Source organism: Bos grunniens, chromosome 11, assembly GCF_055505025.1.
Source record: "Bos grunniens cultivar Pamir isolate PY7600 chromosome 11, Bosgru_T2T1.0, whole genome shotgun sequence".
Classification (NCBI taxonomy): domain Eukaryota; kingdom Metazoa; phylum Chordata; class Mammalia; order Artiodactyla; family Bovidae; genus Bos; species Bos grunniens.
Genome location: NC_141175.1, coordinates 31932683 through 31957612, shown reverse-complemented (window position 1 = coordinate 31957612; position 24930 = coordinate 31932683). Strand labels below are relative to the sequence as shown.

Below are 24930 nucleotides of genomic sequence, written 5' to 3'. Positions count from 1 at the left end.
GCTAGCTTATGGACAAAGTTGAAGGGCAATCTGAAACTCATGATATGTGAGAAGCGAAAGGGGTGAGCAACCTGGGTCCCTGAATCACTTTGTGGAAGAGAGGAAAGTGGATCAAAAGCACTACCAATCTCCACAGAACATGAAGTGGGTTAGAGATAAACTTATACTGTGTTGTTAAGTTGTTGAGATTTCAGACATCATTTGTTACTGCAGTGAAAATGAACCTACCCTGATCAATACGTAGGCTTGCATGTCTCAGCTTGCCCTGTGGCCTTTTCTGCTCACTGGCTCTTTCCCTTGGGAAAAGGAAGACTGTTCAGGTTTTGAGAGATGTTGCCTGAGCAGATGGAAGGAGCCATTTCTGCTGGGTGAAGTACGGTCTTTTTCCAGCCTCAGTATCCCCCTCCATAGGAGACAGACATACAAGGATAGGTGAGGGAAGAATGTTAGTTTTTTACTGTATAAGTTAAGTGAGGGATATTGTGTTTTCTCTAAGGTTCTTGAACCTCTCTAAGTCTGTGATTTATAGTGACGTATGGAGATGTTAAACAAAACTTTTTTCGTTGCTTGAAATTTCAGCTGATGCCCAAAGTCTGAGAAAAATATCTGCCAAGTGCACTTATATTTTAAACTGGTAGCCTAGCCCATCTGTAAAGTACTTTAAAAGGAATTGACCCCATACTGCACTGTCAGCATTAGCTCATCAGCCTCCTCCAGGGTATAAAGGAAAAGAGGTGGAAGGTAGGAGGTGAGGATTAAGGATCCCTTTGGGGAAAGTTGTCAACAGGTGGTGATGGGTTCCTCCCACACCCCAAGTCAGAAGGAGAAGTGCAATCTCTCTCATCAAGGGGGCTGCTCAGAAGCCTTACTTGTGTTCTCTGGCTTTTAGTGGACACAGACACTGGACTTTGTTGGTCAGCTTGCAGCAGAGAGGGAAGAATCAGACCTGCCCTGGGAATAGCCTGCCCTTCTGGGCTGCAGCCAGGCTTATTTAGGATGTGTGCTTCTTGTAGAGTGGAGGATGCTCTGAGGAAGATAGTGGCTCAGGGTCCAGCTGCCCATGAGACCTTCTGGAGAGATGAGGGGTTGAGTGGGGGACTGCAAGGTGCCAGGGATGGAGGGAGGGCTGTGGGCCATAGGAAGCATCGTTTTGGCAAGAAATGCAAGATGGGAGTTCTTGTAAAAACGCCCCATAAAGAAAATAATTAATGTTGGATGACATTCCCTGGGTTCCAAGAGCACTAATGCTGGTTTGTATCTGCACCGTTACAGAGGGCCCTCCCCCCACTCAGCCCTGGGAAGCCACAAGTCAGAGCTTGTGGAGTGGCGAGGAGGGAGCAGAAGAACAGAACACAGGCTCTGCTTCAAGATCTCCTGGAAAAGGCAATGGCACCCCACTCCAGTACTCTTGTCTGGAAAATCCCATGGATGGAGGAGCCTGGGGCTTCAGTCCATGGAGTCGCAAAGAGTCAAGACATGATTGAGCGACTTTCTTTCTTTCTGCTTCTTCCCTCAGGCCTCCATGACTGTGATGGGCCTGACCATGAAATCGTAAATTAAAGCAGATTTTTGCAGTTTTAATATTACAACCCTGGACTTATATTTATTTATTGGAGTCTGGGCTTCTCCAGTGACTCAGCAGTTAAGAATGCACCTGCAGTGCCGGAGATGCAGGACACGGGGTTCGATCCCTGGGTCAGGAAGATCCTCCGGAGGAGGAAATGGCAACCCACTCCAGTATTCTTGCCTGGGGAATTCCATGGACAGAGGAGCCTGGTGGGCTACAGTCCATGGGGTCTCAAAGAGTCGGACATGACTGAACAACTAAGCACCAACAATGAGAATTTCTTTACAATGTTTTGTTAGTTTCTGCTGTACATCAACGTGAATCAGTCATATGTATACACATATCCCCTTGAGCCTCCCTCCTGCCCACCCCTTCCCCATCCCACCCCTTTAGGTCATCATAGAGGACTGAGCTGAGCTCCCTAGCACTGGGAGCTTTCTAATGTGATTTTTATCTGAGAGTTAACAAAAAACATTATGAGACTGTTGGATATTCATTTAGGAGTAGGGAGTCATGATCCCATAGCACAGGTTGAAAAGTGAAAAAAAAATTCAGTTCTTGTGGCTTGGGACCTACTGAGTCTGGTTCATTCAGTGAATCAGTCACACGTGTATATTGTCTCACTTCCAAAAATATATCCATCCATCAAATTATCAGTTTGATACCTGTCTATCACCTGCTTGAGTGCATGTGATTGGTATATAACCTATTTGTACTCAGAAATTATTTATGTGCTATTTCCTTTGTGTGTGCCTGTGTGCTCAGTTGCTCAGTTGTGCCCGACTCTTTGTGGCCCCATGGACTGTAGCCCACCAGGCTTCTCTGTTCATGGAACTTTCCAGGCAAGAATACTGGGGTGGTTTGCCATTTCCTACTCCAGGGGATCTTCCCAACCCAGGGATTGAACCCACATCTCCTGCGTCTCCTGCATTGGCAGGCAGATTCTTTCTTTACCACTGCGCCATCTGGGAAGCCCTGCTGTTTCCTGTGCAGAGCCTCACACGTGGGCACCGCCTTCTGGGGACGAGTTCCTTGGAGCATCTGGTGTTTACCACTGCTGCTCTCATATTTGGAGACTCTAGCCCCCAAGATCTAGGGGACACCCTTGTGATGTCTCTGGATGTCTGGAGAAGGGAGAGTAAGGTGTACACAGAATTGTTCAGTGGTTGCTTCTGTACTTTTAGGACCCTTCCTGACCCTTATCACCACTCTCTCCCACTCAGGACCCTACTGTCTCTGTGCAGCAAAGTCACCTCTCCATGACTCCTCTCTTATATTTTGCATTTACGTATTTCTCAGGCCTTTCTCAAGTTTGTCACTGCCCTTAGTATCCTCTCTTCTCCATCGTCCAGGACTTGACCTTCTTCCAAGTCATATCAGATCCTGTCTTTCTGCACTCCCCACTCCCCACTCCTAGCAAGTCTTTCCCATAGTCTTGTATGAGAGTTAATTCTGTCCTTAGTCCTACTGTGCGTGGTTTATGTCTCTGTGGTCATAGTTCCTAGAGCATGTCATTAGTGATGGTTTTGTCTCTCTTACTAATCTATGAGTTCTCAGAATACAGAGAGACATGGCTCCCCTCATTTCTATGTCTTTGCTAGAACCATATGGGTGCTCATGAAATATGTGTTAAGTGGAATTAAATTGCAGATGATCACTTGTGAGGGAATTGTAAATAAAGAATGTGTGATCTAGCATGTCAAAAATGTATTTTAAAGAAAGGTTGAGCTTAGGCCCTAGCAGATGTTAAATTCTACTGAAATATTTCGTGACCAGTGTGGATCCACAGAAAATCCAGGTGTTCGATTCTCTTAATTCACCACTGAGACTGTGTGAACCTTGAGGGGTAGATGTGTGCATCCTGATTAGAAAAGAATGAGGAAGTTGGTGATCTGGTTAATATCCTGCATAACCACTCTTTTGCCAGGTAAAGAAAAAAATGAACTGATTGGAGTACATGAACTGATTAGAGGCCAGGTTGAGGAAGGTGGGCCCAGTGTTATATAATCCTAGGTCAAAGAGGGCCCCTAATATTATTCCTTGGTGGCTCAGATGGTAAAGAATCTGCCTGCAACGTGGTAGACCTGGGTTTGATCCCTGGGTTGGGAAGATCCCCTGGAGAAGGGCATGACAACCAGTATTCTTGCCTGGAGGATCCCTGTGGACAGAGGAGCCTGGCGGGCTATAGTCCATGGGGTCACAAAGAGTCAGACACTTCTGGGCAACTAAGCATACATACATACAATATTATTCCAGAGGAGAGAGTCATGAATTCTCCCAAGTCCTGGGGCTGTGATAACTCAAACACACAAATATGGCAGCTCAGTAATGAGTCAGGGAATGGCTTTGAGCAAAGCAGTATTTAGGGTGACCTACTTATCAAGGGGGGCTTCCCTGATGGTTCAGTGGTAAAGAATCCACCTACAATGCAAGAGACATGGGGTGTGGAAGATCCCCTGGAGGAGGGCATAGCAACCCACTCTAGTGTTCTTACCTGGAAAATCCCATGAACAGAGGAGCCTGGCAGGCTAAGGTCTGTGGGGTCACAAAGATTTGGACGTGACTGAAGCCACTGAGCACACACACTTGTAAAGGAGCCTGGTGGGCAAGAGTCCATGGGGTTGCAAAGAGTTGGATATGACTGTGCACAGTTGCTCAGTCATGTCCGACTCTTTATGACTGCATGGACTGTAGCCCGCCAGGCTCTTCTGTCCATGGAATTGTCTAGGCAAGAATCCTGGAGCAGGTTGCCATTTCCTAGTCCAGGAGATCTTCCCCACCCAGAGATGGAACCCGCTTACCTTATGTCTCCTGTATTAGCAGGTGGATTCTTTACCACTATTGCCCCTGGGAAGCTCTGTCAAGGACAGTATTTCCCCTTTTATTAGTGGGTAGAGAGTAGGCAGCCTAAGCGAATCTCCCATTAAATATGAAAGGGGTAATAGGTGCAAAGACAACAGCATCCATAGCTGCTTTTGCACCCAGTTGTGCTTGGCACAATGCTTGGGGGTGGGCAGGGCATTGAAGGCAGAGTAGCTGGCAATCTGCCAGGGTACATGGCTTTAGCTTTAACAGGGTCAGGCTCTGCTGTTTTGCTTGCTAGCTGCTCCTAATCATTTTTTCTCTTCTGCCTTTTATTTTTCCCCCAGACCTTTTGGTACCCAATGATTTTTGATTAATTTATTTACCATCGTTGGGTGATTGATGCTGTTTGGTGCTGGTACTTTGTAACTTTCCAATTCTTCTAGTTGTCAATGTGACAGCCCCCTGATGATTAATTAGACCTGTCCCTTGCTCTTTTCATTCTCCCTGTGCACCAAGGCTCTTGGTTTTCAGCAAATATAAATATTTCTAAATGCAGATTTAATGATTGAGAACACCCAACAAAATCCAGAAAGATCTATGATACTTTCACTCTCCTTTACTTTCCCACAGAAATGTAATGCATTGTGTTTTTTCTATCCCTGCTTTACTTCAGATTTTGAGAATCCACTTGGCTTTTGGAATCCCCTAAGCTATGGTTTTTCCAGTGGTCATGTATGGATGTGAGAGTTGGACTGTAAAGAAAGCTGAGCGCCAAAGAATTGATGCTTTTGAACTATGGTGTTGGAGAAGACTCTTGAGAGTCCCTTGGACTGCAAGGAGATCCAACCAATCCATTCTGAAGGAGATCGGTCCTGGGTGTTCATTGGAAGGACTGATGCTGAAGCTGAAACTCCAATATTTTGGCCACCTCACGCGAAGAGTTGACTCATTGGAAAAGACTCTGATGATGGGAGGGATTGGGGGCAGGAGGAGAAGGGGACGACAGAAGATGAGATGGCTGGATGGCATCACCGACTCAATGGACATGAGTCTGGGTAAACTCCGGGAGACTGTGATGGACAGGGAGGCCTGGCGTGCTGTGGTTCATGGGGTCGCAAAGAGTCGGACACGACTGAGCGACTGAACTGAACTGAAGCTATTTTCCTGTTCTTCTGGCATCTCCATCTATGCATGGTTCTAGTCTCACTTTTTCATCTTTTGTTGTCTCCTTGGTTTATGTGAACTCAATTTCCTCCACATAATGTGTAAGTTTGGGATGGTAGTGAGAAGAGGAATTCGTGTTTATTATGTCCTTTTTATTTTTTTGTACAATGAGAGGTGCTTTTCTTATAAAACATTTGTCAAGCACTTACTATGTGTCAGAAACCCCTCCTAGGACATCCATGCAAGGTATTCATCTTTATCTCTATTTTATGGACAAGAAATTGAGGCTTTGGGAGAATAATGAATATGTGTTAAGTCATACAGCTAGGAAATGGCAGAACAGGGATTGGAAGCCAACCTTTCTGACTTTGTCAACCTGTGTGATTTTCAATGATATTATCCTGAAGGAGATCAAGGATGGATGAAGGAACTCCTAGAGCCTCAGAATCCAGATGGGATCATAAACTTTCTCTCTACAGGTGGTTCTCAAAACTTAGATAATTAGATCCATGCTTGATGAACTACCTAAAAGTCACTTTGGATGCTTATTTAAATATAAATTCCTGGGTCTTCCCACAGTTGTTAAAGATGTCTGGATGGGCCTAAAGCTGTGTGCATTTAAAGCACTGTCTCAGTCAGTTCAGTTCAGTTGCTCAATAATGTCAGACTGTTTGCGACCCCGTGGACTGCAGCACGCCAGGCTTCCTTGTCCATCACCTACTCCTGGAGCTCGCTCAAACTCATGTCCATCGAGTCGGTGATGCCATCCAACCATCTCATCCTCTGTTGTCCCCTTCGCCTCCTGCCTTCAATCTTTCTCAGCATCAGGGTCTTTTCCAATGAGTCAGTTCTTCTCATCAGGTGGCCAAAGGATTTTATTTTCAGCTTCAGCATCTGTCCTTCCAATGAATATTCAGGACTGATTTCCTTCAGGATTGACTGATTGGATCTCTTTGCAGTCCAAGGGACTCTCAAGAGTCGTTTCCAATGCCACAGTTCAAAAGTATCAATTCTTCAGCACTCAGCTCTCTTTAAAGTCCAACTCTCATATCCATACATGACTACTGGAAAAACCATAGCCTTGACTAGACGGACCTTTTTTGGCAAAGTAATGTCTCTGTTTTTTAATATGTTGTCTAGGTTGGTCGTAACTTTTCTTCCAAGGAGTATGCATCTTTTAATTTCATGGCTGCAGTCACCATCTGCAGTGATTTTGGAGCCCTCAAAAATAAAGTCTGTCACTGTTTCCATTGTTTCCCCATCTATTTGCCATGAAATGACGGGACCAGATGTCATGATCTTAGTTTTCTGAATGTTGAGTTTTAAGCCAACTTTTTCACTCTCCTCTTTCATTTTCATCAAGAGGCTCTTCAGTTTCTTCACTTTGTGCCATAAGCATGGTGTCATCTGCATATCTGAGGTTATTGATATTTCTCTTGGCAATCTGCCTACATTGTTCTAATTCCCAGCCAGGTTAATGAACCAGTGCCTTCAGCCAACTTTACCTAGTTTCTTGACATCATTCAGAGATGACTGTCCAGGCTCTTGGAGAGGGAGCTTCACCCATGTAGCAGCTTCCACGAGTGAACAGCCCTTGAAATTGTGGGAAAATTTTTCCCTGCATAGATCTGTCATCCATTCCTTTGTCACCACCATCTGTGATCCTTACAATATAAATGATAGGCAGTGCTTATTAAGTGCTCAATGCATGCCTGAGACATGCTAAATGCTTTAGATCTATTTTGCCACTCAAGTGCCACCACCACTCTCTGAGGCTGGCTTTATTATTATTCTTCCCACAGAAGAGGTGAAGTCATTCTGGGGATACAAACAATATGTTGATTTTATATCTTCTATATTGTCTCTCCCGATATTTGCAGATAACACCCTTCCCAATCCATCTGCGTTTTCATAATTGAATATGATGAAAAATTCAACTGGTTACTGACATTTTCCAAGGCAAGGTGCTAACAAAGCAAAGATGAAGATGGTCCCTCTCCTTAAGGCTCTATCATTTAGTGGAGGAGACCCATGTGCATTTAGACTAGAATGTAGTTTCATGTGTGAGTTTTGCCTCTTTCAGTGGACTGAGTGTTCTTGGGGGCAGAACCTGTACATTCTCCAGTTTTCTTTTGAACAGTCAGAGGGATGCATTGTGATGGGGAATCAGTAAGACACATTGTTATGAATTGATTGAGACTCTTTTTTGGTCTCCATGTTGCCTCAGATGAGTTGAGTGATTGGGTAGAGAGAAAGGTAGGAGGCTCTCCTGGATTCCTAGAGTATATATCTTTGAGATGCTTCATGAATTTCTTGGGAGTCCACATATCTGAGATGTGGAGAATGTCTCCCTGGGAGACAGTAGTTGTGATGGTTAATCTTTCAATTTACTGGGCTAAGGGATTTCCCAGATAACTAGTGAAATGTTATTTCTGAGTCTATCTGTGAGGATGTTTGCAGAAGAGATTAGCGTTTGAATCAGTTGACTGAGTGAAGAAGACCCTCCCTTACCATTGCATCCATTCAATGCACTGGGGGTGTGAATGGGAAAAAAAAGTGGAACATGGGCATTTTGCTGTTACATCTTCAGCTGGGACATCTGTCTTCTCTTACGTTCGGATATCAGAGCTCCTGGTTCTCTGGCCTTCAGATTCTGGGAGTTACACCAATGGCCCCTCTTCCATTTCCTTTGCCCCCTCCCCCCTTTTTAGGCCATTGAACTTGAATTATTTCACTGGGTTTCTTGGTTCTCCAGTGCACATCATGGCATATCTCAGTTTCCACAATCACATGAACCAATTTCCATAAAACTCCTCTTATAGATCCATATGTATCCTATTGGGTCTATTTCTCTGGAGAGCTTGAATACAATAGTTTCCTACAGTGTCCTAACCCAGTAGACAAAAATCCAAGATTTATAACCAAGAACATGCAGACATCCTGTCCACCTGATTGACTTTCTCCGCGATCTTAGATCTGTCCTTACTGCATGCCTTAACTTCTTTCCCATCTGCCAAATGGGAATACCAAATCCTTATTAGTTCTTAAGAGTATGTAGAAGGAAAGTATTGAATACTAGTTGTTATTAATGTACTTCAAACTTCTTGGTGACAGTAGCTGCATAAATATAGATCTTTCTTGTTTTAAGCAAGTGATGCTAAACAAAACCAAGAAATATTAAATTATGAATTACAGAAGAGATAAATTATGGAGGTAGTTATTATTTAAATTGCAGAAATATTTCTCATTTTCAGCCCAGGGTTCCTTTACAAAGCAATCTGTCTTGTGCTTTTAAAGAAGTAATTCAATTTACAAAAATTTGATTTGCATGCAACTTTTTAGAAACATTTATCATGTAAAGTGAGACATCATCTGACTAAATTAGAGAATTTACCAATATGTTTTGGCTTAGGATGAATATCACTTCCTCCAAGGTTGTGAATATTGGCAAATTGAATATCACGTCTCCCCTTCTCAGGCAGAGAGTATCCAAGTCCAGTTTTGAAGCATCTGGTCTGAGAATTAGTAGTCATGGTGGGAATACTTGTATTTATGCTCTAGCTTTGTCAATAAATTACTCATATCTCAGGGAGGAGAACCTCACGAGGTCTCAGTTTTCTCATCTGGAAAATGAGATAGTTGGAGTTGATGGTCCCTTCTAGCTTCAGGGTTCATTGATAGCGCTCCTTGCCAAAAGAACTGATTTGAAATCACAGAGAACAAGAGCTGGCATACTGTCAATGGGTAATAAATGCTTAATCAATGGATAAATAAAGTTTTGATCTTCAGTTCTTTCCGAGCTGATCCTGAAAATTCCAAAGTTTAAGATAAAATCAGTTCAGAAAACCCTATTCCTTAACCTTCACTGACTTGACTTCTCCTTAGGGGCTTTCTGCATCTTTAAGCCTGGTGAGAGAAAGATATCAGCTCTGCAGAAGCACTGGGATTCACATTTCAAGTTATGAGATGGCAGTTGATGGCTGCAAGTACATAGACACACAGAGATGCAGTGGTCCCCTCTTCTCGCCTTTTGCAGTTTCCCCGCACAGCCTGGCACTTGCGTTGGCATTTGCTGTCTGAGTCTGGCTACTGACTAGAGTCCCACCCTCACACAGACCTCAGGTATCTGGGCCTCCCTCCACGGCTGTGAATCATCAGAGGTACTGAGTCTTCTCCCGCTTTGAGTTACTGGCAGAGGTGTTGTTTCTTCCTAAAAGTGGAGGGAGAGAGTTGCTAAGAAACACACTAACGTGCTGACGACACAACAGTCTCCGAGAGCTTGGGCCTCCAACGTTTGCCTCTAATCAGGAAATCATTTTTAGAAGGATTTGTTGGTGTAAGAAAACAAGCTCCCGAACTAAATTAGGATCTGGATTATTTTTTCCTCCTCTCCCAATCTGCCTCACACGGCAGATTGGTGAGCCCTCGCGATTCTGTGCGTGGCGAATTTGTTTCTGTTGCACATTTTAATTCAGAGCTCCGGAAGGTGAAGGTGTCTGTGTTTCTAAGGACTGCGTTTTTTGGAGCAGCTCCCTTGGAGGTGTGGGGCTCGACTCTCCTTTCCTCAAACCAGTTGGCTTTCTTGGCAAGGTGGCCCCGGTTTCAGGATTCTTTAATCTGATTGTCTTTTTCTTTTTTTTCCCCCTGCCAGTAATGAATGCACCGCGTGTCTCTGGGAAATTAAGGTAATCCATTATACTCTTGTCTTCCTATCTCTGCAGCAAGGATAATAGCATTTAACCCACCTTTGCAATATACTGAGTGGCTTGTCAGGGTCTCTTCTTTAGAAGGACAACTTGAAAACATTTTAATAAATGCTCCTTAACTATATGCTTTAAAAATACATGGGGCCAAATGGCAAACAACTCAGTAATAACTAGTTCAGCAATGCAGACTGGCCATTCATCACTCTCTCTGCAGTTTCCACTTCTCTTTCTCTTTCCACATCCCTCCATTTCTCCAGGGACACCTTGTTTCTCTTTGGAGTTAGAATCTAGGGAGAACCTAGAGGTTTGGTAGTTATGGTCCCTGCTGCCCATGAAAATCCAACTGTTTCTTCAGCTTGGAAAGCTGTTGAGTTTCATGCTCTTTGAGGCTCCCAGTGAACTCTGCACTGAAGGACAGAAGTGGGTGCCCCGCTTAGTGATGTCACAGAAAGATTGGGTATATCTGGATGCAGGTCCTCTGTTACATGCTTGTGGTTTCATTTCCAGTGCAGGTAATGACCTAATCTAATAACACTTGTCATGTTGTTTGTCAAGCAGACATTCCATGGAGTGGAGAAGTGCCCATCAGACTGCAGTATGAACCTATTTTAGGGATCAGAAGAAAACATCAAGGACTGAGTCCTTATGTATTTGCAGGGCTGGCCTCTTGAAGGGACATGGCAGTTAGTTGTCCCAGAGGGGAGAAGACTCTTGAGAGTCCCTTGGACTGCAAGGAGATCCAACCAGTCAATCCTAAAGGAAATCAGTCCTGAATATTCATTGGAAAGACTGATGCTGAAACTGAAGCTATAATCCTTGGGCCACCTGATGCAAAGAATTGACTCATTGGAAAAGACCCTGATGCTGGGAAAGATTAAAGGTGGGAGGAGAAGGGGATGACAGAGGATGAGATGATTGGATGGCGTCACGGACGCAATGGACATGAGTTTGAGTAGGCTCCGGGAGCTGGTGATGGCCAGGGAAGCCTGGCGTGCTGCAGTCCATGGGGTTGCAAAGAATTGGACAAGACTGAGCTACAGAACTGAACTGAACTGATGTGCACTCAGAGTACCCAATGTTCAACCATTAGAGTTTATTCCCTTGTGGTTCAGGGCTCTATGGAAATTTTCAGAAACATGATGGTGTTGGCTTGAGAAGACTATTCCTCCCGTGTTTCTGTGGATCCTGCATGCTCCTCTTGATTGAAGAGATCTTGATTGAAGAGATCTGTGTTGATAAATACCCTCAATCCTCCTGAGCCAGAGACTTCCTGGATAAAAAGACCTTATCTATAAGAAGACTCCAGGACCAAATGAGCATCTGGGTTAATCTTAATGTCCTGGTTTCTCCAGATGGGTTTAGATGAATTCTGTATGAAAAAGTGTGTAATGTAGAAGGCACATGGGCAAGATCACCCAACAGATCAAGCCTGACCTTCGCAGGAAACACGATCCTTGTTTTCTTGGGCTCTGAGTTCCCGGAATACATGCTCCAGAGAATCCACGAGCCTCTAAATTCTATTACTGAGCTACCCATCTGGTCAATGAGGCCTTCCCTCATCTGTGTGGTGAGATTAGAGACTACAGTCTCTCAATTGTGGATTGTGTGTGTGTATGTATTTAAGCAACAGAAACCCTGCTCCCCCACCCTCACCAAATGTTATTGGGCTAGCCAAAAAGTTCATTCAGTTTAGCTTATGAACGATCCTGAATGAACTTTTTGGCCAACATAATATCTTATATGGAATCCCAAAATACTATACTGGGAGGGATTGGGGGCAGGAAGAGAAGGGGACGACAGAGGATGAGATGGCTGGATGGCATCACCGACCTGATGGACGTGAGTTTGAGTGAACTCTGGGAGTTGGTGATGGACAGGGAGGCCTGGCGTGCTGCAATTCATGGGGTCGCAAAGAGTCGGACATGACTGAGTGACTGACCTGAACTGAACTGAACTGAATATCCTATATGGAATCCCCAAATATTAAGCAGATACAAGTGGGCATGGATGTGAGGGAGTAGAATTCTTCTTGTCTGTACATCTCCCATGTGGAGCCCGCTCCTCCATGGCTTCCAGCCACTTCTGTGGAATTCCAGGGCTAAATCACCAAGCATGTTGACAGAAGAGGTCCCTGAAGTTCCAGAGAAGTTGCAGTTTGTACCAGGCACATAGGAAATGTCCAAGAAATACATCAGATTCATTAAAATTCTAGCTGAGAGAGGGAAGAGTTAAATTAAAGCAGCCAGAGAGGCACTGTGGTCATGAGATTCTGCCCTCCATGGACAGGAAGAGGACTTTTGCTGTCCCTTCAATTTTTCCTGCTTTTAGGAGCCCCTTGCTTCCTTCTGGGTCCTCATTGCTATTTACACAGTGTGACTGGGGTTGGGATGAGCCCACAGGAAGGGGTGTTCCTTCTGTGCTAGTGCAGGAATGGATGTGGCATCAATCTATCTGCAATTCTAAGCTCAATGTGTTTCCCTTAAATTTTTAGAAAAACCAAAGGTACTTTGCAAGTGCAATAGAGCTTCCAATTAGGCGTTTAAGCTCCCCATTTCTATTTCCCTAATGACTTGACTTGCTCTCTTGCTTTATGAAATGAAAATAGCTTTATTTGGGCATGAGGATGCAGCTGATTGCATGCTTAATATGCTTTTTGCAACCAGCTTCTGCCTGTGTCTGGCATGTGCAATGGGCAGAATAATACATTTACATGCATATTTCTCCTAAGTACACTGGACCATTTGTTCCAGTCCTGTACCTGTGTTAACCGAAGGTGATACAGTCTGGGTAGAAGTGCCTGGAAGGCTGGTGTTTACTCCTCCAGAAGGAAAGGTGTCCTTGAAGGGCAGACACTGGCCCCAGGGCTCTGTGTGTGTGGGAGGGGATGGATAGGTGGACTTATCAAGTGTTGAGAGGTGGAAAGCAGAGACGGGCCTGGTGTAAATCCTGTAAAAGAGTTGAATCAGAGATATGGAGGACAAAGAAAAAGCCCTGGAATGACATCAGCTAACTTGTGAGAAGGAAATAGCAAGAACGAAGAATCCAGTTCTGAGAAGGTATAGGGTTAAGGGCTAAATAATTCTTTCTTCACTGGGGAAATAGAACTGAAAATAAAATATATATCCACTTCCAAATTTATCTAACTACTGGGCAGAGTTAGACACTTCCCCCCTCCTCCCAGGTTCTAGAAAGCCAAAGGTCATCTTGTCTTTGGCTTTCTAGGTTTCAGCGAACATTGAATCAACTACAGCCCTGGGTGTTGTTCAGGTATCCGCGCAGCATTTTGGAAAACCACTTCAGAAGATTGTCGGGGTTCTCCTCTCTGCCCAAGTCTTGCCCTTCCTTCAAGATTTCCCCAAGCATAGAAGGCTTCTGAGGCCATTCTGGCTTATGCTCTGTGTTCCTGTTATTGTTCTCAACCTGTATGGAGGCTCCGTGCACCCAAGGTCTTGTGCTCTTCTTACCTGGCCCCCAAGGTGAACAGCTGGGCATAGCCCATTGTTCTCAGAAGCCTTGTCAATTTACAGGCAGGAAGTGAAAGTGTGGTTTAGGAAAAGCCAGAGCTAGTGCAGCCCTTTTCGGTCATTCGTCTGGTAGCAGCAAGCTGAGAATGCCCTGTTGTGACTGCCTGGGAGCCAGCAAGCTTTTCACATGACTTTTTTTTTTTTTTGATGTGGACCATTTTTAAAGTCTTTCCTGAATTTGTTACAATATTGCTTCTGTTTTATGTTTTGGTTTTTTGGCCATAAGGCAGGTGGGATCTTAGCTCCCTGATTAGGGATCAAACCCACACATCCCTGCATTAGAAGGCAAAGTCTTCATCACTGGACTGCCAGAAAAGTCCCTTCAGATGGCTTTTTAAATGCAGAGCCCTCCGTGGAGAAGACCACAGCAAGGCTCTGCCGTATGGGGTGCTCTGTCGAGTGGAGAGTCATCTGTCTCAGTGTGGTCTGTGGCTGCGCTTGGCTTTCTTGTCTAAGGTGCCCTTGATTAGACCCAAGATTATAGAGGTACCTGGCCATTGCCATGAGGCAGCCGTGGCTAAAAAATAGACAAAGGGAAGGCGATTTCACATGGCTTCTTCTTATTTCAGGGAACACTCTGGGCCTGCCTCAAAGCACATCTCCTGCTCAGCAGTGTTGGCTGGCCCGTTGATGGGAAGGCCTGCTTTCCAAGTCTGAAGGAGACCCTGAGGTCACTGCGTCCATTCCCCTGCCTTCAGGCAGGATTAGAGATAAGCTGCCCTGCCAGAGGATAATCTCTTCTACTTGTAAAAGCTTCCAGAGCAGGCCCCAGTCTCTCCCCAGACCATTCATTGCAACTTTTAACAACCTTCACCATCAGGAAATTCTCCCCCTTAGCTATCCTAAATCCCTTATGCTGGGGATTAAGTTTCTCTCCTTATTCTATCCTCAGTAGCCACTGCCAAGACTCACCCTGCACTGCCTAAGAACTCTTCTGATACCTGAAGATTGTATTAAATCCTGCCTGCCTGTCTTCCCCCAATGAATAATCCCAGCTTCTTTTCCTCCCAGGCCCTGCTGCCCAGTCTGCTTATCACCTCTGAGGCTGCCCTCTGATCCCTTGCTAAGTGCCAGGCTCCCTGGAGAAGAGCCCAGAACCAGGACTTGGAGTCCAGTAAGTTCTGACCCATCTTACTTCCAATGAGAGTCTTTCTTGAACCTGTGGCATGAATGTTACCTTCCTGTTCACGTACCCCAGTGGGGCTTGCATGCTGGTGATGGTCTCACTCAAGGGCTTATGGTCCCCTTTCAGCGTACTTGTGTATCAGATCAATTTTCTCTACTCCCTTGGATAAGGGCCAAATATATCACACCTGGGCATCCCCAGTAGCTCAGCAGAATCTGCCTGCAGAGTACATGGGTTCGATCTCTGAGTTGGGAAGATTCCCCTGGAGGAGGGCATGGCAACCCACTCCAGCCAGCATTCTTGCCCAGAGGATCCCCATGGAAAGGAGAGTCTTGTGGGCTCCTGTCCACAGGGTCACAAAGAGTCGGACATGACTGAAGTGACAGCATTCACACATGCATATGTTCAACACGGGCATCACTGCATCATTTTACTTGCACCAAAACTGACCACTATTGGAAGCAAGGAGAAAGGAGAATGCAGACGATTTTCAGTGCCTATGGCTCTTCTGGTGGATCGGACAGAGACAAGTAGCCTGTATCTGCAGAGACATCCTTTGGTTGGATGCGGGTCCTCACACCAGTCTGATGATGACCAACTCTCTCGTTCTGATTGCTTTCCTTCCTCTCCTTTTCTGTGTTACCTTTTCATAGGGGCCAGGGCTTCCCACTGTGTTCCTGGGGCCTGATCTCCCCCACCCCCGCACACAGCATGCTTCACCCAACTGCCCCTCCCCAGGCGATCTCCTATTTCCTGTTTGAAGCAGGTCTCAAAGCTATGGTTTTTCCAGTACTCATGTATGGATGTGAGAGTTGAATTATAAAGAAAGCTGAGCACTGAAGAATTGATGCTTTTGAACTATGGTGTTGGGGAAGACCCTTGAGAGTCCCTTGGACTGCAAGGAGATCCAACCAGTCCATTCTGAAGGAGATCAATCCTGAATATTCACTGGAAAGACTGATGCTGAAGTTGAAACTCGAATCCTTTGGCCACCTGATGTGAAGAACTGACTCATTTGAAAAGACCCTGATGCTGGGAAAGATTGAAGGTGGGAGGAGGAGGGGACAACAGAGGATGAGATGGTTGGATGGCATTACCAACTCAATGAACATGAGTTTGAGCAAGCTCCAGGAGTTGGTGATGAACAGGGAAGCCTGGCCTGCTGCAGTTCATGGGGTCACAGAGTCGGACATGACAGAGCGACTGAACTGAAAGTGGTCCCAGGGGTCTGCACAGCCTAAACACGCTCCGTCTGCACTGGGTAGAAACAAAGGTGGGTGAGGTGGCCACCTTCCTCAAGGAGAGTGAAGGGGACACAAGGACACAGGTGTGGTGAATTGAAAACAGCACGTAGGACTTGGCCTCCTGTGTATCAACAATAGGAGAGAAGGGGTCAAAGACAACCCTCAAAAAAGGGTCTAATGAAGTAGGAAGGTACTCAGTGCACAGGACGTCAGGCGGGGGCAGAAAAGGCTTCCTGGGGGAGAGGGGGTTGGAGGTGAGCTGGGTGAGGAACAGGCCAAGAGTAGAGACAAATAAGAAGCACTCGATTGGCTCCTGGCTTCTGCTTTGCTCCCCGCCACCCCAGTTCTTTCGATTCTTTGCATCTCTAGTTTCCAAGAGGGCTTCTCTGGTGGCACAAATGGTTAAGAATCTGCCTGCAGTACAAGAGACCTGGGTTCAATCCCTGGGTTGGGAAGATCCCCCTGCGAAGGGAACAGCTACTCACTCCAGTATTCTGACCTGGAGAATCCCATGGACAGAGGGGCCTGATGGGCTACAGTCCATGGGGTCACAAAGAGTCGGACATGACTGAGTGAGTAACACTAGTTTCCAGGAGAGAGAATCCTCTTCCTTTCAGTCCATTAGTAAATGAAAAACAAATTAATGAGCATCTATTATATACCGTGGCATGGTGGCTGTGACTTGGTTCAAGGGTGTGGGATTCTGATTTACTTGTCCCTGGGCTGGAGGACAGGACCAGGATTGGTCAGGGCTCCTGGGCCCTGGGCACCTCTAAGTTCTGAGCAACGCTGTTGCTTTCCCACATTGAGCTGTGCAGTATTTTCACTGTCTTCATTGTTCTCTGTGTGGTTGGAAGAACCACAGGGTCCTAGGCCATAGGGTGCAGAGATAAAGCCGGCAAGGTCCTGCTCAAGTGAGGCAGGGTAGGCAGGATTCTAAGTTAGTTCCCAAATTCCTGCGCCCTGGTATTCTTGCCCTGTGGAATACCCTCCCCTGGAGTGTAGATGTGGACCATGAATGTGATGGGACTGTCATCCCCTGGACTAGGTTATGTTACAGGTGGAGTTGATGGTCACCTGACTCAGTCAGTGAGCCCTTCATGGGGACTGGGCTTTTCCTGATGGGAGAGATTTGTAGCATGAGGGGGTTTCAATGTGAGGAAGACTGTTTCTGACTTTGAAGTTGGAGGGGCCCAGGGAAAGGAATGTGGGCAGCCTTCAGGAGCTCAGGGCTTGGTTTGTGGCCAGCAAGGAAATGGAACCTGTAAGCCTATAACTGAAGGACCTGAATCCTGACATAACCACACAAGCCAGGAAAAGGACCCCAAGCTCTCGATGAGAACACAGCCTGGCAGACACCTCTATTTTAGCCTTGGGAGACCCTGGGCAGGGAACTCAGTCCGTCTGTGCCTAGACTTTAGACCCACAGGACTGTGAGCTAATACATGGTGGGGGGGAATGATTTAAGCTTTTAAGGCTATGGTAATTTATAGGTTTGTCATATATAGCTTTTATTATGTTGAGGTGTTCCTTTTATTCCTGCTTTCTGGAGACTTTTTATCATAAATGGATGTTGAATTTTGTCAAAGGCTTTCTCTGCATCTGTTGAGATAATGGCTGCGATCCAAACGTCTACAAGCAATAAATGCTGGAGAGGATATGGAGAAAAGGGAACCCTCTTACACTGTTGGTGGGAATGCAAACTAGTACAGCCACTATGGAGAACAGTGTGGAGATTCCTTAAAAAACTGGAAATAGAACTGCCTTATGACCCAGCAATCCCACTGCTGGGCATACACACCGAGGAAACCAGAATTGAAAGAGACATGTGTACCCCAATGTTCATCGCAGCACTGTTTATAATAGCCAGGACATGGAAGCAACCTAGATGTCCATCAGCAGATGAATGGATAAGAAAACTCTGGTACATATACACAATGGAGTATTACCCAGCCATTAAAAAGAATACATTTGAATCAGTTATAATGAGGTGGATGAAACTGGAGCCTATTATACAGAGTGAAGTAAGCCAGAGATAAAAACACCAATACAGTATACTAACGCATATATATGGAATTTAGAAAGATGGTAATGATAACCCTGTATGCGAGACAGCAAAAGAGACACAGATGTATAGAACCGTCTTTTGGACTCTATGGGAGAGGGAGAGGGTGGGATGATTTGGGAGAATGGCATTGAAACATGTATAATATCATATAAGAAACGAATCACCAGTCCAGGTTCAATGCAGGATACAGGATGCTTGGGGCTGGTGCACTGGGATGACCCAGAGGGATGGTACGGGGAGGGAGGTGGGAGGGGGCTTCAGGATGGGGAACACGTGTACACCTGTGGCAGATTCATGTTGATGTATGGCAAAACCAATACAATATTGTAAAGTAATTAGCCTCCAATTAAAATAAATAAATTAAAAAAAAAGACTATGGTAATTTGTAGAAGACAAATATGCATCAGTAGAAGCAGCAGTACAAGATGAATAGATGGGGGAATGCAGAAAAATGTGTCTAGGAAAATATTCAAATAGTGGTAAATGTTGTCCTATGACAAGCCTAGATAGCATATTGAAAAGCAGAGACATCACTTTGCTGACAAAGGTCCCGTATAGTCAGTTCAGTTCAATAACTTAGTTGTGTCCGACTCTTTGTGACCCCATGGACTGCAGCATGCCAGGCTTCCCTGGCCATCACCAACTCCCTGAGCTTACCCAAACTCATGTCCATCGAGTTGGTGGGTGATGCCATCCAACCATCTCATCCTCTGTTGTCCCCTTCTCCTCCCACCTTCAATCTTTCCTAGCATCAGGGTCTTTTCAAATGAGTTCTTCGCATCAGTATACTCATCTTTGCTCTGTATAGTCAAAGCTATGGTTTTTCCAGTAGTCATGTATAGATGTGAGAGTTGGACCATAAGGAAGGCTGATCACCAAAGAATTGATGCTTTCAAACTGTGGTGTTGGAAAAGACTCTTGAGAGTCCCTTGGACTACAGTGAGATCAAACCAGTCACTCCTAAAGGAAATCAATCCTGAGTATTTATTGGAAGGACTGATGCTGAAGCTGAGGCTCCAATACTTTGGCCACCTGATGCAAAGGGCTGACTCATTGGAACACTGGGAAAGGTTGAAGGCACAAGGAGAAAGGAGTGGCAGAGGATGAGATGTTTGGATGGCATCGCCAACTCAATGAACATGAATTTGAGCAAACTCCAGCAGACAGTGGAGGATAGAGGAGCTTGGCATGCTGCACTCCATGGCATCTCAAAGAGTCGGACACAACTTAGCGACTAAACAACAGCAAAGGTTGTGCAGAAGAATAACCCCTAGATGTGTAATGGAGAGGGGACCCTGTCGTTACTTCAGGAGGGGGAGTCAAGGGAGCATCTGTTCGCTGAGCTGGTGTTTAAGGTGAATGTCACTGAGGACCCAGTTTGCTGGAGATCAGGGGCCCAAGCAGTTCAGGAGGAGGGAACAGCTAGGTAAAGGCCCTGTGGCTTCAATAAGCCTGGTGTTTTCAGATGCAGCAAAAAGCAGATTCTTGTGGCTGGACGCAGTCTACAGGGAGAGATACCAAATCATGCAGGGCTTTCCATGGCTGAACATGGAATTTGGATTTTATTTTCAACATGAGGGAAGCCAAGGAGGGTTTTAAGCAGCGAGTGACACATCTGCACAGTCTGATTTAATGTTTATAAAAGCTCACTCCAGATCCTGGCTGGAGCTTGGATTTCCCTGGAAGCCGGGGTGGGCGTGTTCGTTCAGGGAGGCTGTAAGCAGCACTCTGCATTGTCCCGGCGAGCACGCTGGGACCTGGGGCCAGGAGTGCAGAGGAGATACAAGAGGTGTCAATTGGGCTTTTTCTCTTTCCTTTTCCCTTCCATTCCTTCCTTCCTTCTCAATTTCTGTTTTTTTTTTTTTTTTAAACCTGTTCCTGTTCTTCTTCCTTCTCTCTTGATAAATTTGCACACCCTTCTCTAGCTCTGGCCCCACGGGACCAGATGGAAGGCCCATTCATCCTCCTGCTGGGGACCAAGCACATGGAACGCATATCTGGAATCTGGATAAACAGAAGGCAGAGGAGTGGGAACAGTCCCCAGGGCCCACCGTGTCAGCCTGGAACGGTCCTCGCTGTAAGACTGGTGTCTGTGTTTGTCACCCCAGGCGAGGCCAGTACCTGGGCATGGAGAGTCCTGGTCCTGCATTGTTGACAATTAGCCTGTTGTACCCAGTTCATCCTTCTCTTAGAGGCACCTGAGTGTGAAAATCATACTTTCTGTCTCTGTGCTGCTGGCGCTTACCCCATTCCGCCTGTACATGGCAGGTACTTGGTGAAGGCTTGGTGACAGGTGATGGGAATTTGGTTCTCAAACTAGTATTGATGGAACTGACTCTAGACAGAAACTACCATGTGTCATTGTGGTCATTCATTTATCCCATCATTTATCCCATACATATTTATTAAGTGACTACCGTATGCCTTGCCTGGGACTAGGGCCTGTGGATACTGTATCAAACAGACTGAGAGTAACTTTTATGTAAGGAACTTATTCTTAAAGGGGAGATAGTTTTTTTTTTAAGTATAAAAATAGTGAATTAAAAACAAAATGGAGGTAAGTGCTATGAAGGAAATAAACAAGAAAACTAAATGCTTCAGCCCGGAGACTCCCAGAAGGACTAAGTCCAGGTTCTGAAGGTATAATTTAATGAATGAACAAATGCACAAATCAATAATTTCACTGCCCCTGGATTTGCTATATTCTGCTCAATTCCTCTTCTCTGAGTCTGTTTCTTCTGGGAGGAGATCTGTAAAGGAGGGCAGATATTCAGGAAAAGGCTTAAAGGGACAGTGGCAAGCTCCAGTCTGCCTCTTAGGGCGATGGCTGCAACAAGTGGGGTAGGTGGGCCACGTGAAGGACAGAGGCTCTTCCATTGTCAGAGGGTGTGATAGGAGGGGGTCAATTAGGAAATAGGGAAAGGAGAAGGACTTAGGGGACATGGAGATAGGTCATGAAAGGTTACTGGTTAAGAGAGAAGGAGGTTAAAGGCCAAGGTCCAGGACCACATATGGGTCTCTGGTTTGGACAATGGTTTGTTCAACTGACTGGCTTTATTGAATTAAGACATTAGTGATAAGGAGCAAGAGAAGGGGCGGTGGGGTGGGGAGGTGAACTCTGAGAAGTTTAGACATGCTTTGTTCCAGGCTCTTGTCCGCTAGGAACTTGTCACACCTGTGGCCAACCAGGCAGGAGAGCTGGGCTGGAGATGTGGGTGTGGAGTTATCATTTGTCACCCAGACACGGGAAGCTGGGAAGTGAAGGAACCCAGGGAAGAGCAGGGCTTCAAGTAGGAGAGGAGCTGGCGATGGAAGAAGTTGCATATTCAGGAGAAGGTTTAACTCAGGGAACTGTGTCTTGGCTGGTAAGGCGGGAAGGGGTGGGCCTGGAGCTCAGGTGATGCTGTGGTGGGAGGGCCTGGCTGCCACCCAGGGGCCCCCACTAGGTGTGCAGATGTGGGGGGAAAGGGAGGCGTGCATCTGATGCTTCTATTTTCACTGCAGGTAGGAGGGAGGTAATCTGTTGCTTATGACTCTTCCCATTTGTTTTGTTTTTTTTTTTAAGAAGTGCAACTGCAGCTCAGTAAATGCTCATGAGAAAGGGCTGTAGAACGAGAGGGGTTGAAGGTCTGGGGGAGAAGAGGAAGCAGTGGATTGGGGGTATGTGAGGAGCAGGATGCCTCTTCTAACCTTTCAGGAAGAAAGGGCGGGTAGAGAAGCAGGTGTGTGTGTGTGCATTGTGTGTTGTTTGTGTGTTGTGTGTCTGCTATATGTGCCCTATGTGTTGTTTTGTGTTGTCTATGTCATGTGTGTGTGGAAACCAGAGGTTCTGCATTTCACACTTTGCTGCCTCTGCATTTCCTGTGAAGTCGGAGGCAAGCTCGTGTGAGAAGGAGGAAGAAGGTGGGAAGCAGGTGGGTGAGTGGGGAATGCTTGAAGGAACCCCGAAGAGAGGGAAGGGGCGAGCTGGCCAGGAGCCTCTCCGGTGGCCTTGGGGAGTCTCTGTGCACAGGCCACAGCACCAAGGGGACAGCTCCAGACCACACCATGTGGCCAACTGGGCCTGTAATTTGAAGTTCTTCCAAATCCAAAACCAAGCAGGCTGGGCAGATCGGAGCTGTCTCCTCCAGGACACCTGCCTCCTTCTCAGCCTCCCAGGAGGGAGGGATGGAGGAGAGGTGGCCATGGCAGAGGGCAGCCTGGGTTACAGCTTTCCTGGGTGAAAGGTTAGGAGGAGCCTACCCGGGAGTTTTTAAGATAAGCGCATGCAAATCTTTCTGTCTCCATTTCTGTATTGCCTGCCTCACCATCTGCCCCTGCCTCCTCCCCAAGTCTGTTCCATAAATAATTAATGACTGTGACAGCGGGTTCTGTTCCCATAACTGAAGACACCTTTTGGCAGCTTGGAAACTTTGCAAGCTGAACGGCTCACCTTGTGTCTAAAACTGTGGCTCCAGACAGTTTACTGCTGAGCGTCTTTGTGTTGTGATGGGCGCCATTAATGTCACAGCCATAAGCCCAAACTGGCTGCTGAAGTGAGAGTCTGGTGATACGAAGTTCTGGGGACCAGCGATGTGGGGCGGGGAGTCAGGTGGGAGGAATTTAAAGTCATGTTAGGGGCCAGATTCAATTCAAAATACTCCATTGTGTGTTGTAGAAATACAATGTCTTAGGTTACATTCCTCAAAGCAGAGCCTGTAATGGGGATTCTTGAGAAAGTGATTTATGGATGAGAGGCTCTCAGGGGCAGAGACTAAGAGAAGGATGGAGCAGGGATAGAGGCCGAAGAAGGATGTGGCCTCAGGTGTGCATACAATGACGTCTGTAGGGTTCACTGAACCCCAGTGTTGGACTTGTCTTGCCTGCCCTTTTTCCAGGCAGTGGCAGGGGGCACTGGCTCTGATTCCTTGTAATTTTCCCACTTAAACCAAGAAAAGTCTGAGAAGTCGCCATACCGTGTAGTGCTAAGTTGCTCAATTGCGTCGGAGTCTTTGCAACCCCTTGGACTGTAGCCTGCCAGGCTTCTCTGTCCATGGGATGGTCCAGGCAAGAATATTGGATTGGGTTGTCACCAGTGGTTCTGTTACTATGTCCACTTACTTTACTTCATATACTGAAGTCATTCATTCATTCATTCATTTACTCATTCATTCAACAAATATATACTGCAGCTCTTCCCTCTACTCTTAACCTGTTGACTGTCTCAGGACATATTTTGTTTTAAATGCTGCACTAGTCACTGAGAGCCAAGGAATTTTGTGCTCTCAGATGTGCCAAAAAACCTCTCTTTTGTCTTTGAGTTTCTGTTGGCTGTAGCTCATCAGTGTATTCTCAGCATCTGTACCCCATCTACATAAGTTTAAATGTCACAATGGGGTGGAAAAGGAAGAGAAAAGAAGAGCATTGCCACCTCAGGGGGAGGGAAAAAGAAGGACAGGGTGAGGAGGGGAGAAGCCGGGGCCCTGGGTTGGCTTCTGAGTCCTTCCAGCTGTCACTCATGGACCACCCTCAGGATGGGAATAGATAAAGAAAAGACAGTCTTGGTGGAAGGATCCCACCAGTCTACCATGGATGATGGAGTTCAGGTGCCGGTCCAAGGCCACCCTGGGGGCTTGTTGCTATGGAAGTGCCTTCTCAATGCAGGTGGCTTAGGCTTTATGAACCTATCAGTGCACTTTTTCTGATGTCATAGAGAGGTTGTCCATTTGTCACACACTTCCCCATGTGGTCCTGGAATCCCAGTCTGTAAAATCAAAGCTTCTGATCACTTGATCCCAAAGGCCCTTTTCAGAGTAGAGAGCCTCTATCTCAATGATTCCTGGTGCAAATGGTGAAAAACAATTAATCCAGGCTGAGGGGATGTGTCTACTGGCACATCAACTTGGATGGAATGACAATGGCATGCTGCTCGGCTTTTGGAGGCATTGAAATGAGCTTGAGGGGACCCATCACTGTGTTGGAATCAAGACTTACTAAACTTGAAAAGCTGAATAAATGGACCAAAACCCAAAAGATAAAGTGCCACAGTTTTGAAATTAAAAACTAGCACTTGTATAAATACAGATGAGAGAAACCTGGTCAATGAGCAGTTCAAGTAAAAATACTTCAGAGTTTTAGTTCAGGATATATTTATGAGTTCAATAAATATTAATTGGATACCAGGCACTGATCCAGGAGCTGGGGACACAGCAGCGAACAAGATGACATCATCCTCATACGGCTTACATTCTGGTATTAAAATGTAATGCACAATACCCAATATGCGGTACAAATAAGTAGGTTATATGATACAGGCTGGCAAAGGATGGTGAGAGGAAAGGAGAAGCTGAGCAATGGGAAATAGAATGATGGGGTGCTATTTCAAATGAGGGGCAAGGAAGACTTCTACAAGGAGGTAACACTTGGCCTGTTAGCTGTTTGACATGGTTGCTAAAAAGCTACTGAAATCCTGGTTCTGTGACTAATTATTCCCACTAATTAGTGTGACCTGCCTGGATACCTCCGCCTACGTACGATCCCGTGACTTCCTCCAGCCGCAGCATCAGCCCTGAAGGTTAGTCCAGGGTTTTCAGAAAATCACCAAGCCAGCCTGCCTGACCTTGGCTTCTTTTTGGTTAATCTGGATCTCCTGGGCTCTTGTGAGCCATCACCCATGGCAGGACATCCTACCACCGACCATTTCCAATGCTGCCATCCGGGATCTGTGATTAATGCTATAGACACTTG

General features: G+C 46.0%; 1 long non-coding RNA gene across 1 annotated transcript in view; it reads left to right on the top strand.

The window, feature by feature from the left end:
• Positions 1-11679: 11679 nt before the first annotated feature.
• Positions 11680-24930, top strand: part of LOC147362812 (uncharacterized) — a 38795-nt gene continuing 25544 nt past the window's right edge. The window contains exons 1-2 of the long non-coding RNA XR_015136521.1: positions 11680-11809; positions 14778-14880. This is a non-coding gene — a long non-coding RNA (uncharacterized LOC147362812). The remainder of the gene's footprint in view (positions 11810-14777; positions 14881-24930) is intronic.